The sequence below is a fragment of the Prionailurus bengalensis genome, chromosome X, assembly GCF_016509475.1.
Source record: "Prionailurus bengalensis isolate Pbe53 chromosome X, Fcat_Pben_1.1_paternal_pri, whole genome shotgun sequence".
Taxonomy (NCBI): domain Eukaryota; kingdom Metazoa; phylum Chordata; class Mammalia; order Carnivora; family Felidae; genus Prionailurus; species Prionailurus bengalensis.
Genome location: NC_057361.1, coordinates 35010079 through 35020661, shown reverse-complemented (window position 1 = coordinate 35020661; position 10583 = coordinate 35010079).

The window sequence follows — 10583 nt, the reverse complement described above, 5'->3', positions numbered from 1 at the left end:
AATAACAACGACAGGCTAACTAATCTCCCCTGTGGGCCAGGTACCTTGCTGAGTGCTTTCCACGCATTAACCGAAACGGCCGCGTGAGGTAGGTACCGTTAACATCGCCATCCCGGTTTACTGGGGAGGAAACCGAGGCACAGAGAGGTGAGGTAACTTGTCTGAGGGCACGCCGCTGGCAAGCAGCAAAGCCAGAATTTGAACTCAGGTAATCTGGCTTCAGAGTCTGTACTTTTGTCCACCGTGTTGTACTGACTGACTCCCTGGGGGGGTGGGGGGATGACGTCCGAGCTGTGACCTGAAGAATGAGTGGGGACTGTCCAGGAGGGAAAAGCTGGCCAAAGGAAGGGCAGCTGCAAAGTGGTAAAATCCCAGGGGTGAGCACGAATGTGGTAAGTCTGCGGAACTGCAGGCTGGAAAGTGTGTGCGTGTGTGTGCGTGCGTGTGTGTGCGTGCACGTATCTCTTGTGTGCTTGTGCACGTGTCTGTGTATGTGCCTGCCCATGTCTGTCTGTGCGTCTGTCCATGTGCACGTGCGTATCTGCGTGCGTCTGTGTGTATGTGCATGTGTGTCTGTATATGTCTACGGGTACGCCCGTGTGTGTGTGTATGCGTGTTCATGTGTGTCGATGTGCACGCATGTGTGTGCACGTTTGTAGATGTGCATCTCTGCGTGTGTGTGTCTGTGTCTGTCCACGCACGTCTGAGTGTTTTATAATTGTATATCTGTGCGTCTCTGTGTCTCGCGTTAGCGTGCGTGTGTGTATGTGTGTGAGTGGTGGGGGTGGATGGGGGGAGGTGACCGGACCTACGCAGAGGACAGACAATAATGGGGTCTGGAAGACTTTACCCTTAGGACGAAGGGAGGTTGTTCAATGAACTCAGAGGGGCAGGCTGACATTTTAGAAAAGCGATGTGCTCACCCATAAGTATTTATTGAGTGCCTACTATGTGTCAAATGTGGCTCCAGATTCTGGGGACGATGCGGTGAGTAAGAACATGTCCTTAGGGAGCTCCGTAGGGAGCTTACGTGCTAGTGAGGCGAGACAGACGATATACTCATAAACAGGTAGGTATTATAATACCAGGGCAAGCACTCTAAAAAAATAAAGCATTTGAAGGCGAGACATGATGGAGGCAGCTTTTTGAGCAGAGGTCTGAAGAAGTGAGAGTAAGCCCAAGACTGTTGAGGTGAGAGCATTCCAGGTAGAGGGGACAGCGAGTGCAAAGGCCCTGAGGTAGGTGTAGGCTTGGCCTGTTCAAGGAACAGCAAAGAAGCCAGGTGGCTGCTGTGAAATGAGGGAAGGGAGAGGCTGGGAACAGCTGGGGCTAGTTCCCATGGGGCTTTGCAGCCGCGGTGAGAACTTTGTGGACTGTGGCCCTCAAATAATGGGGAACCAATGGAGAATTCTAATTCTGTGGCTGCTGTGGAACACGTGTGGAAGGAGACTCCAGGTTGTCACCCTTCTAAGTCAGTGCTCCGTCCACGCCGCCACCTCAGGAGCCAAAACCAAGGCTGACTGACGTCACCCGCAATTCATACCACAAAGAAAACAAATCTGCGTTTTCCTGTCCCCGGTGACGAATCACTTGTTTCAAGCCCTTTTACTATAGGCTTATGGTGGCAAAAGCCCACCACAGGCTCCTGGACGGAAAGAACGACTACTACATGCCAAGGGTGCGGTGGCATTTCTGGAACACGGCGAGCGCTCTGTACGCACGTATTATTATCTCATTTAATTCATTCGCAAACCCTTTGAGGTGGGTGCCAACCATATTTTACACATAAAGGAGCACGAGGCTTTGAGAGCCTCCATAATTAGCCCAAAGTCGCACAGGTAGTTAGTGCGGAAACGCAATTTCAAAAGGAGTTAGTGATGTTGCTTACCAGCGCGTGATAGTGGACCCGTTAGCTGCTGCCTCCAGTTGCTGGAAGAAGCCTGTGGGAGCAGGTTTTACGTGGGCGTCCCCTTAGCCGGGTGCACGTGGGGAGGGGTAACGGGTGAGGCCGCTCAACGTGAGTGTCACCGGCAGTGTCACCGTTACGGCGCCATCTGTCCGCAGGGCTGGGCTGGACCCTGGGTGAGGCGTTGCCGCTTTGAGAGTGTTTCCAGCGTGAATGGGTCATGCAGATGGGAGCAGCCAAAGGGGAGATGGGAAACATCTGAGTGAGCCCTAGAGGGGCCCCGCCTGCAGATGTAAGCAACTGAATAAATAGCAGGTTCTGGAGACACCTGCTCCCCGCGCCCCCCCCCCCCCCCACCGCTTTGCTTCTGTGGATGGGGAGGGGCCTCTGGACTCGCCAAGTTGGCTACGGGGCGTTTTGGACCCGGTGGGAGAAGGGAGACTGCCCTCCCCCCGCCTCCGGACAGTGTGGTCCTGAAGTTATCGTCAGCGCTGAACAAGACACCAAGTGGGACTGCAAGAGTGGCTGGGAAATAGTGATGTGACCCCAGCTGGTTCCACGGTCACCCGACAGACTGCTGTCCCCAGCTCTTTGGAAGAATGTCCCTGTTAGAAATACCGGGTGCATGCCCTGCAGACCTGCAAGTCAGGAGCTGGTATTAGGAAAGGCGAGTGGCGACCACGATCCCGACGCAGAGGATGCCTTCTTGTGGTTGTCCCGGTAGGGACGGAGCAACGTCAAACAAGACCAAATAAAACCCAACTCAACCCTGGGAATTTGGGAAGCTTGGTGTTTCATTTTGTTTCTTTTTAAATTAAATTAAAATTTTACATAAAAATTGTCTATATATTTTGAAAAGTTTCTGACATGTTTGTTTATTTTTGAGAGAGAGCAGGGAAGGGACACGGAGAGGGAGACACAGGATCCGAAGCAGGCTCCAGGCTCCGAGCTGCCAGCACAGAGCCCGACGCGGGGCTCGAACTCACGGACCGCGAGATCGTGACCTGAGCCGAAGTCGGACGCTTAACTGACTGAGCCACCCAGGCACCCCCCAAATTGTCTATATTTAAAGCGTACGACATGATGTTCTGTTTACTACAGCAAAGCTAATTCACCTACCCGTGTCTGCACCATCACTTGTTTTGTGATGAGAGCCCCCGAAATCTACTCTTCTAGTGCATTTCTGGTACACGACACGGTATTTTTAACTATAATCCCCAAGCTGTGCATTGGATCTCGAGGCTTATTCGTCCGATATGAGTGTAACTTTGCAAACTGGGGCCAACATCCCTCCATTCTCCCATCTCCCCACCCCTGGTAACCACTGTTCTACTCTCTGTGTCTATGAACTCAACTTTCTGAGATTCCACATAAAAGTGAGATCATGCAGTGTCTGTCTTTCTGCGTCTGGCTTATTTCACCCAGCATCCTGTCGTCCAGGTTCATCCGTGTTGTTGTAAATGGCAGGATCTTGGAAGCTTGGTGTTTTAGTCCCTGCGACTGTGTAACAGATCGCCCCCTCCACACACAAGCTAGTGGATTAAAACAGTAATGATTTCTTACACTTGCAGACTCCGTGGATCAGCAGTTTGGACGGGGCACGTGGGGACAGCCTGTCTCCGCTCCGTGGTGTCTGGGGCCTCAGCTGGAAGCCCCGAAGTCTGGAGGCTGGGGCCATCTGAAGGCTTGTGCACGCACATGTCTGGCGGCTGATGCTGGCTGTTGGCTGGGGGACCTCAGCTCTCCTCCCCCGTGCCTCTCTGTGTGAACTCTCTTCCTGTGCTGATTTGGGCTTCCTCGCAGTGCGGTGGCTGGGTGCCCAGAGTGGGCTTCCGAGAAGGAGAGAAGCAGGCGGAAGCTGGATCTTTTTTATGACCTGGCCCAGGGAGTCACGTGGCATTTTCTCCTCTAGAATCTCTTGGCTGGAACAGTCCCCAGCCCCACTCAGATTCAAGAGGAAGGAATGTAGACCCCACCTTTGCGTGGAAAGATCTTTGGAAAATCGATGTTCCACGCTGTGGGTCTCCCGCGCCCCCCCTGGAGGGCTCTGAAGGGACGGGCGATATAAGTATCCCCCACCTCTGCTCAGCTGTGAGGGCAGTGATAGGACGAGAGCCAGGAAGCTGGCAGTGGCCAAGTTAGGTGACATTTCCCAGTGACCTTTGCTGGTGAGAGTAGGGGAATGTCCCGACTTCCAACAGCCTTGAAGAGGAATCCGAATGTAACCTTCACACAGGCAGCTAGGCCAGCCGGGAATGCTTGGCCCTCAGGGCTGGCTGAGGCTTCGTGTGGGAGCCAGCGGAGGACCCTACCAGGGCAGGGGGACCAAGGACAGCCCAGGAGCCCCTGAACGATGACCAGGCTCCTTGAGACCCTCTTGCTCACGTGGGTACCAGCTGGTCCCCTCACCTGGGATGATACCAACCTCCCTCCTGCCCCGACATCAGAATCGTACCTATTCTCCGTCCCCCCTCCTCTGCCAAGGATTTGAGTGGAAAAGTAATTTATGTGGGGGTGACCCCAGAAAGCACTGCTAGGGGCTGGGGACACGAGGCAAGGGAAGACAGCATCCGTTACAAAATCCTTTAGAAGGGACGCCTGGGTGGCTCAGTCGGTTCAGCGTCCGACTTCGGCTCAGGTCACGATCTCACGGTTCGTGGGTTCGAGCCCCGCGTCCGGTTCTGCGGATCCTCTGTCCCCCACTCCCCCCACCCTTCCCCTGCGCGTGCACACACACTTTCTCTCTCTCTCTCAAAACTGAATAAACGTTAAAAATCAAATCCTTCAGCATATTTGCACCGCTCCACCCATTTGCTGTTTACTGAACTCAGCCCTGTGCACTTTCACATTTAGCACCCGCTCCCGGAAGCTCCTCCTCCCTATGACATTCAGGGCCCTCTGCCGCGTGGCCCAAACCTTCCCCTTTGCTGCAGGGCCAGGGTGACACCAGGGTTGAGATCGCAGACCCTGTAGTGTGGACCGCGGGGCTTGGAATCGTGGCTCTACCACTCCGCAGCTGTACGGCTGTGGACAAGTCCGTTACGGAGCCGCTCCGTGCCTCAGTTTCCTCATCTGAACACGGGGATCCTGAGAGCCTGCTGTTGACAGGATGAAACGAGTCATTCGACCGAGTGTATTTCTAGCGGTGCCTGGCACAGAAGAGGCACGAGGTAAGTGGTAGCTATTCCCACTCTTCCTGGGTTTGCCTGCCTCGCGGTGATGCCCACGTAGGTTGGTCTCATCAGCTAAGCGCGCTTGTGAACCACCACGGGCTCAGCCACGCACGCTGAGAATGGCTTCCCGGTCTGGAAGGTTCTCCCACACCCTCTTCACCACACTGACTCCTTCTCGACCTTTCGCCATTTCCTGGGGGCAAACCCTCCTTGTTCCCCCACCCCCGCAGGCTGGGTCACTGCCGCATCGCCCTCCACTTCCCTTTTTTGGCGCCCCTGCCAGTCCTCCTCAGGCGGCTAAGTAGGTCGCGGGATGTTCGCGTCCGTCTCCCCAGCTGGGGTGTCAGCTCCCAGGAGGAGCCGGGTGGGCCTTGTTCACCACGGCGGCTTGTGTGACACGCAGCTAGGGGTTCTGGGGACGTTTTTTGGTTTCGTCAATTACAGAACTCAGCAGGTCTCAGACTCGGGCGCTGACTCACACGCATGGGACAACAGGCAGCCTGCCGGACCTCTGTTGTGTTGGGTGGGTGGTGACAGACACGGTGTGGTCCAACCGCCGAGGCAGTGGCGTTCTGCCCACGGAGGGGTCCTCACCGTGGCAGAGCGGTACGGGTTGGGGAGTCTGCTGCTCCCCGAAAGCTCCATCTAGTACTTGCTTCCACAGTCCTGCCGAAGACTGTGCAATTAATCCTTTTGTGCTCAGAGGAGTGAAAGTGGGTTCCGACCTCTGCAACTGCGCACAGGTCCCCAGGATGTGCGATGCTGCCTGGTGCATAGTTGGTGCTCAACGGGATGAAATGAGCGATTGAAAGAATCAAAACCTACTCACCCCACCACCTGAGGTCTATCTCCTAGATGTGCTTTAGAAAGCTCAAGTCCATCAGAAAGCCCTTGGACCCCCCAGCTTTTCTGCTTTCCTCTCACCACGAATGACCGCTTGACAGAGGTGTTGGCATTTACCTGAATGGCGACTTGATTTATTTCCTCAAGTTGAAGGAGCAGGGACCCCTGGCCTTTGCAGCTCTGAATCAGCTGCGGGAGCATCCGTCCTTAACCTTGAGAGATGCTTAAGAGCCCAGAGGTGGACACCGTGTCAGCTGTTCCAGAGAGGGCACCCCGGCTCAGTCAGTGACATCAAGGGGACGATTCCCGGGTTTGCCCGATGTTATTCGTGACGCTCCCCGCTTCTTTCTGCTAACTGCCCCAGGAGCTGACTTCACCGGGAAGGGAATGCCCTGTGCCAGGCATCTGGCCTCCGAACGGCCGAAGATCTTGCCCACCTTGGCCACACCGCACCTGGCTCTCGGCCTCCAGAGCTGTGGCGGGGCCATCCTGCTTCCCGGGGATGCCAGCCCCCGTGCCAGCATCCTCCACCCCGGCCTGTCCCTGTTCAGGAAGCCAGCTCTGGGCCGGTGAGAATGACGGCGGTGGCTGTCTTTGAGGAGGCGACAGGGCACTACTTTGAGACGATCTGCCCCTGCCGGTAGACTGGCCCCAGCCATGACCCACCCAAAGAGACCCAGATGCTGGGCTGGCCACAAGCTGAGCCCCCTTTCCCGGGCACGTTCTCCTCACCATCTGTTACGCCCAAACGGTCCAGACCATCAAATGGATGCCTTCGGGAACTTTCCAAATGACATGAGCTGAAGGGTCCTTTCCCTCCCACACGGTAGAACAGAGTCTGCCGTGGACCCCCACGGAGAGGCGCCGCAGGAAAGGCTGGTTGGGGTGGCTCGGCTTGCGCGCAGAAGAAGGGGGGTTGGTATTTGTTGCTTTAATACGTTCAGTGTCCTGCCTGTGAACTGGATCAGGGGCCACACGAAAAGCCACGCAGGCTACGTGATGCTTATCACTGTCTTAAGGGAAAGCCACGGTTCCAGTTAGTAAATCAAACCCACACTAGGCCGAGGACCTAAGGGTCTAGTGGGGGCCGAGAGCAGGGTGGTTTGGGGGCTCGTTGGGTGGGTGTGCGGGGTTCCTTTAGAAGGCCCCGGATGGAGGAGACCCTCGCTCGCTTGCTGCAGGTGCCAGACCGTGATTAACAGGACAGGGCGCCGCACTTGGCGTTTTCCGTGTATCCAGGTGGCACGTTCGAAACATTGAACAACTGGCAGGGCACGATCCCTGAACAATCAGGACGGACCGCGGCCCCTGCACCGTGGGTGTTAACTGTTCACTTGCTGGCGTGTGTGGAGCTCCACGGAGCTCGGGGAGTGGGGAGCTGGGGAGGGCTAGGTTGGTGGGGGGAAGTCGTCAGGCTGGGGCGCTCGGGGCTGCAGTCACCTGCTAATCAGACTTAAAGTACGCAGAGTCCGCCAACTAGACCGTCTGTACCTGTGGGTACTGGACGACGAGGAGTCTGGAATCTGTCTGAGCTGCTGTTTCTGGGCATTTCTGGGATGCGCTTACTGGGACACCGAGGCTTGGGCGTGCGGTAGGGCTTAGCCCTGCCCCGGCCGCGATGAGTGGGGGGCTCTAACTCCGGCTCGGCCCTGGACCTCGCGCTGGAGTCAGCAGGAAGCCCAGCCTGGCAAAAGAGTTGCAATCATATCCCCACCAGCTAGCCGGGTTTGTGGAAAATTCTGAGTTTGCGCCGGGACGTTAAATTGCCTGGCCAGCGTGGCCTTGCTGCCTCCTCCCCGCCCTGGCCCCAAGGTGCCACTGGCCCTTTCCACCTGAGTCCTGGAGCCCCCCCGTCCCCCGTGCGTCCCACCATCCAGGCTCCCCAGCTTTTGCCCGCCTTTGCTGGGGACGGACCGACCCGGGGTCAGTTCCGGCCCTGGGCTACGTACGCTCTCTCGCTTCTGAACACTGATGCCTGTTCCGAACCGGCCTGGCCTTCTGCCATTGCCTCTGATCTGTTTTCACTCGCCAGAGTTTCCCAGGGTGGGAGGTGCTGCTCTGGATGTGATCTTCCCCCAGCCTCGTCCCTCCCTCTCCGAACATGCTTGGCTTGCTGGGAACGCTGTCAGGCACGATTCGCCCTTTATATATATATATGTATATATGTGTGTGTATATATACACACACACACACACACACATATATATATATACACACACGTATATATACATATATATATGTATACATACATATAGGTGTGTGTGTGTACATATATATACGTGGTTCTTTTTAGAGACAGAGAAAACATGAGCCAGGGAGAGGGACAGAGGGAGACTGAGAATCTTAAGCAGGCTCCCCGCTCAGCACGGAGCCCGGCAGGGTGATGGCTTTGGAAGCCTCGGCTTAGGGATGGTTCAAGCAGCTGCCTCCCACCCCTGAATGCCTGGCACAGACCGTGCTCGAGGGAACGCTCCTGGCTTCAAAACACACTGGGGACCTACTGGTGGCCCATTTGGGGCATGTCCCATCACCTGGCGACTTACGCAAGGCCTTGTGAATCACTGAACACAGAAAGATTCTGGGGGCTCTTTCCAATATTCTGTGCTTTGAACCCCACCCTCGGGTTCGGCATCGCGGTGTTCTCGGCGGACAGCGCCCGGGACGTTGCCACACAATGGAGAATGGGCTTGTCTGCTGAGTGACACACACTTCCTTTTCACATTTTGCCATTTCTGAGATCAGGGTGCCGTCATTTACATTTGATGTATTCCTTTAATATAGTAGCCTGCCTCCCTGCCCGTGATGAGAAAACAGCTATTATGAGGCGCTGCCTCGGCATTTGATGGTATGACAGCCCTCCTCACGCCCAGAGTCTGGACGTGGAGATAAGGACCGAGGCTTAGGGCTCCCGCCACGGGATTCTGCTTGGCTTTTCTCAGGGCATCTTTTCAAGTAACCACTTGGAGTGAAGCCCGTGAAAAGTTAGGGGCCTCCGCCCCAGCCACCGTAGAAGGTGCTCGCTACCCTGCCCTCTAGCTCCTGACGGCTCCTGGCCCGGCGGGGAGGACTGCCCCTCCCCAGGCTCACCGTGCCCCCACCCCACCCTTGTTTCCGGGGCTGGTACGTAATCAATCTTGGGCCTTTACTTCCTTTGTGACAATGTGTTGAAAATGCCTTCAACCAAAAGGACCCGGGGCTTTTTGCTGCCCCAGAGTGGGAGCCCAGATGCTTCAGGAGCTACCTGTCCACCCCCGTGGGTGGCTTTGTGCGTCCTCAATCAACAGGTCAGAATCTGCATATTTTTAATTGAATACGCCAGCTACAGGGTGGGGGGCGGTGGCCCGCCTGGCTTCCCTCTTTCCCTTTTCTTAACATCTTCTGACGGGAAATTAGGACTTATATACTGATGGATCGGGTGACCGTGGACCGACACCCCCCCCCTCCCCCCCCCCCCCCCCGCTTATTGGAGGGCAACATTGCCATCGCCCGGCAGCCGACGTTTCTCTCTGGCGGCGTCTGGCTTAGCTCTTGGCACGCGGTAGGTGCCGGGGACATACGTGCGCGACGAATGAGCGGTCAGGTGTCACTGCCCTTGCCCCAAAGAGGCCAGGGCTGGAACGTAACAGACATCCTTCAGGACGGCTGCCGCGGGTCCTTCTCCTCCAAATGTCAAATTCAGGCGGCAGCCACCAGTTTGGGGGCGGGGGAGGGGATGCCATCTTCCCAAAGGACATTTATAAAGTCAGGTCCGCCTCGCGTGTGCTCGGGGCTGAGGGCGCGGCGGCCACCAGAGGGAGAGGCTCTTCTCATGAGGCGACAAGGGACGCCAGAAGGCGAGAGGAACCTGGCTGTGCCTTTTGGGGCCTAGGTTCGGGATGAGGGCGAGGAGTGTCAGGGTGGGGGGAACGTTGTTCCTTCTGCCTCAGGTCAGAGGGTCGAACCCAGAGTCAGAAGGTGGTGGGGTATCCTCCTTGGCCCCTTTAGCGAGAGGGGCCACCAGGTCTCACGGCTGCAGGGAGGGGTGAAGGATGGCACCGATGATGCGATCGATCGTCCCCACGAGGCAAGTGTTTGAGCACAGAGGGAGGCCGGACAGGGCACCGCCTCGGGGGGCAGACTCAGAACCCCAACCCAGGCGGCCCGGCCCGGCTCCGGGGCCCGGGACTCTCCTGACACATCACGCTGCCTCCTCCACACAAGTTCATCACACGCTGAGGCAGCTTGTCAAAGCCAGACAAGTCCTGTGGGCTATTTTTCGCGCTGACTTTTCACCAGGGGGACGCCAGCCAAACCGAGCTGGTGTCACGGGCCTGACGGGTGTCAAACCCGGTGCGCGGAGAACGTCCGCGTTATCCCGGCTCGCTCAACCCCCCAAACACTTAGCTCATTACGGGGGGGGGGGCGCGGGGGGAGGGGGGCTGGGGGGGGGAGGGAGGCAGCCCGCAAGAGTGTTTCTTCTCTTCGGGAGAGAGTCTCTCTCCTAATTAGGAGGTGATTCTGTGAGATGAAGCCCAGGTGAGGAACGAAGATCGGGGCCTAGAGTGGTGCTCCAGCCGCCTCTGATTACCCAAACCCCCAGCTGGGGTGAGGACCCCTCGCGTGGGGCGGGGAAGCGGGGGGAATATTAGTTTCCGATACAACGAGAGACAAGAGAATAATTC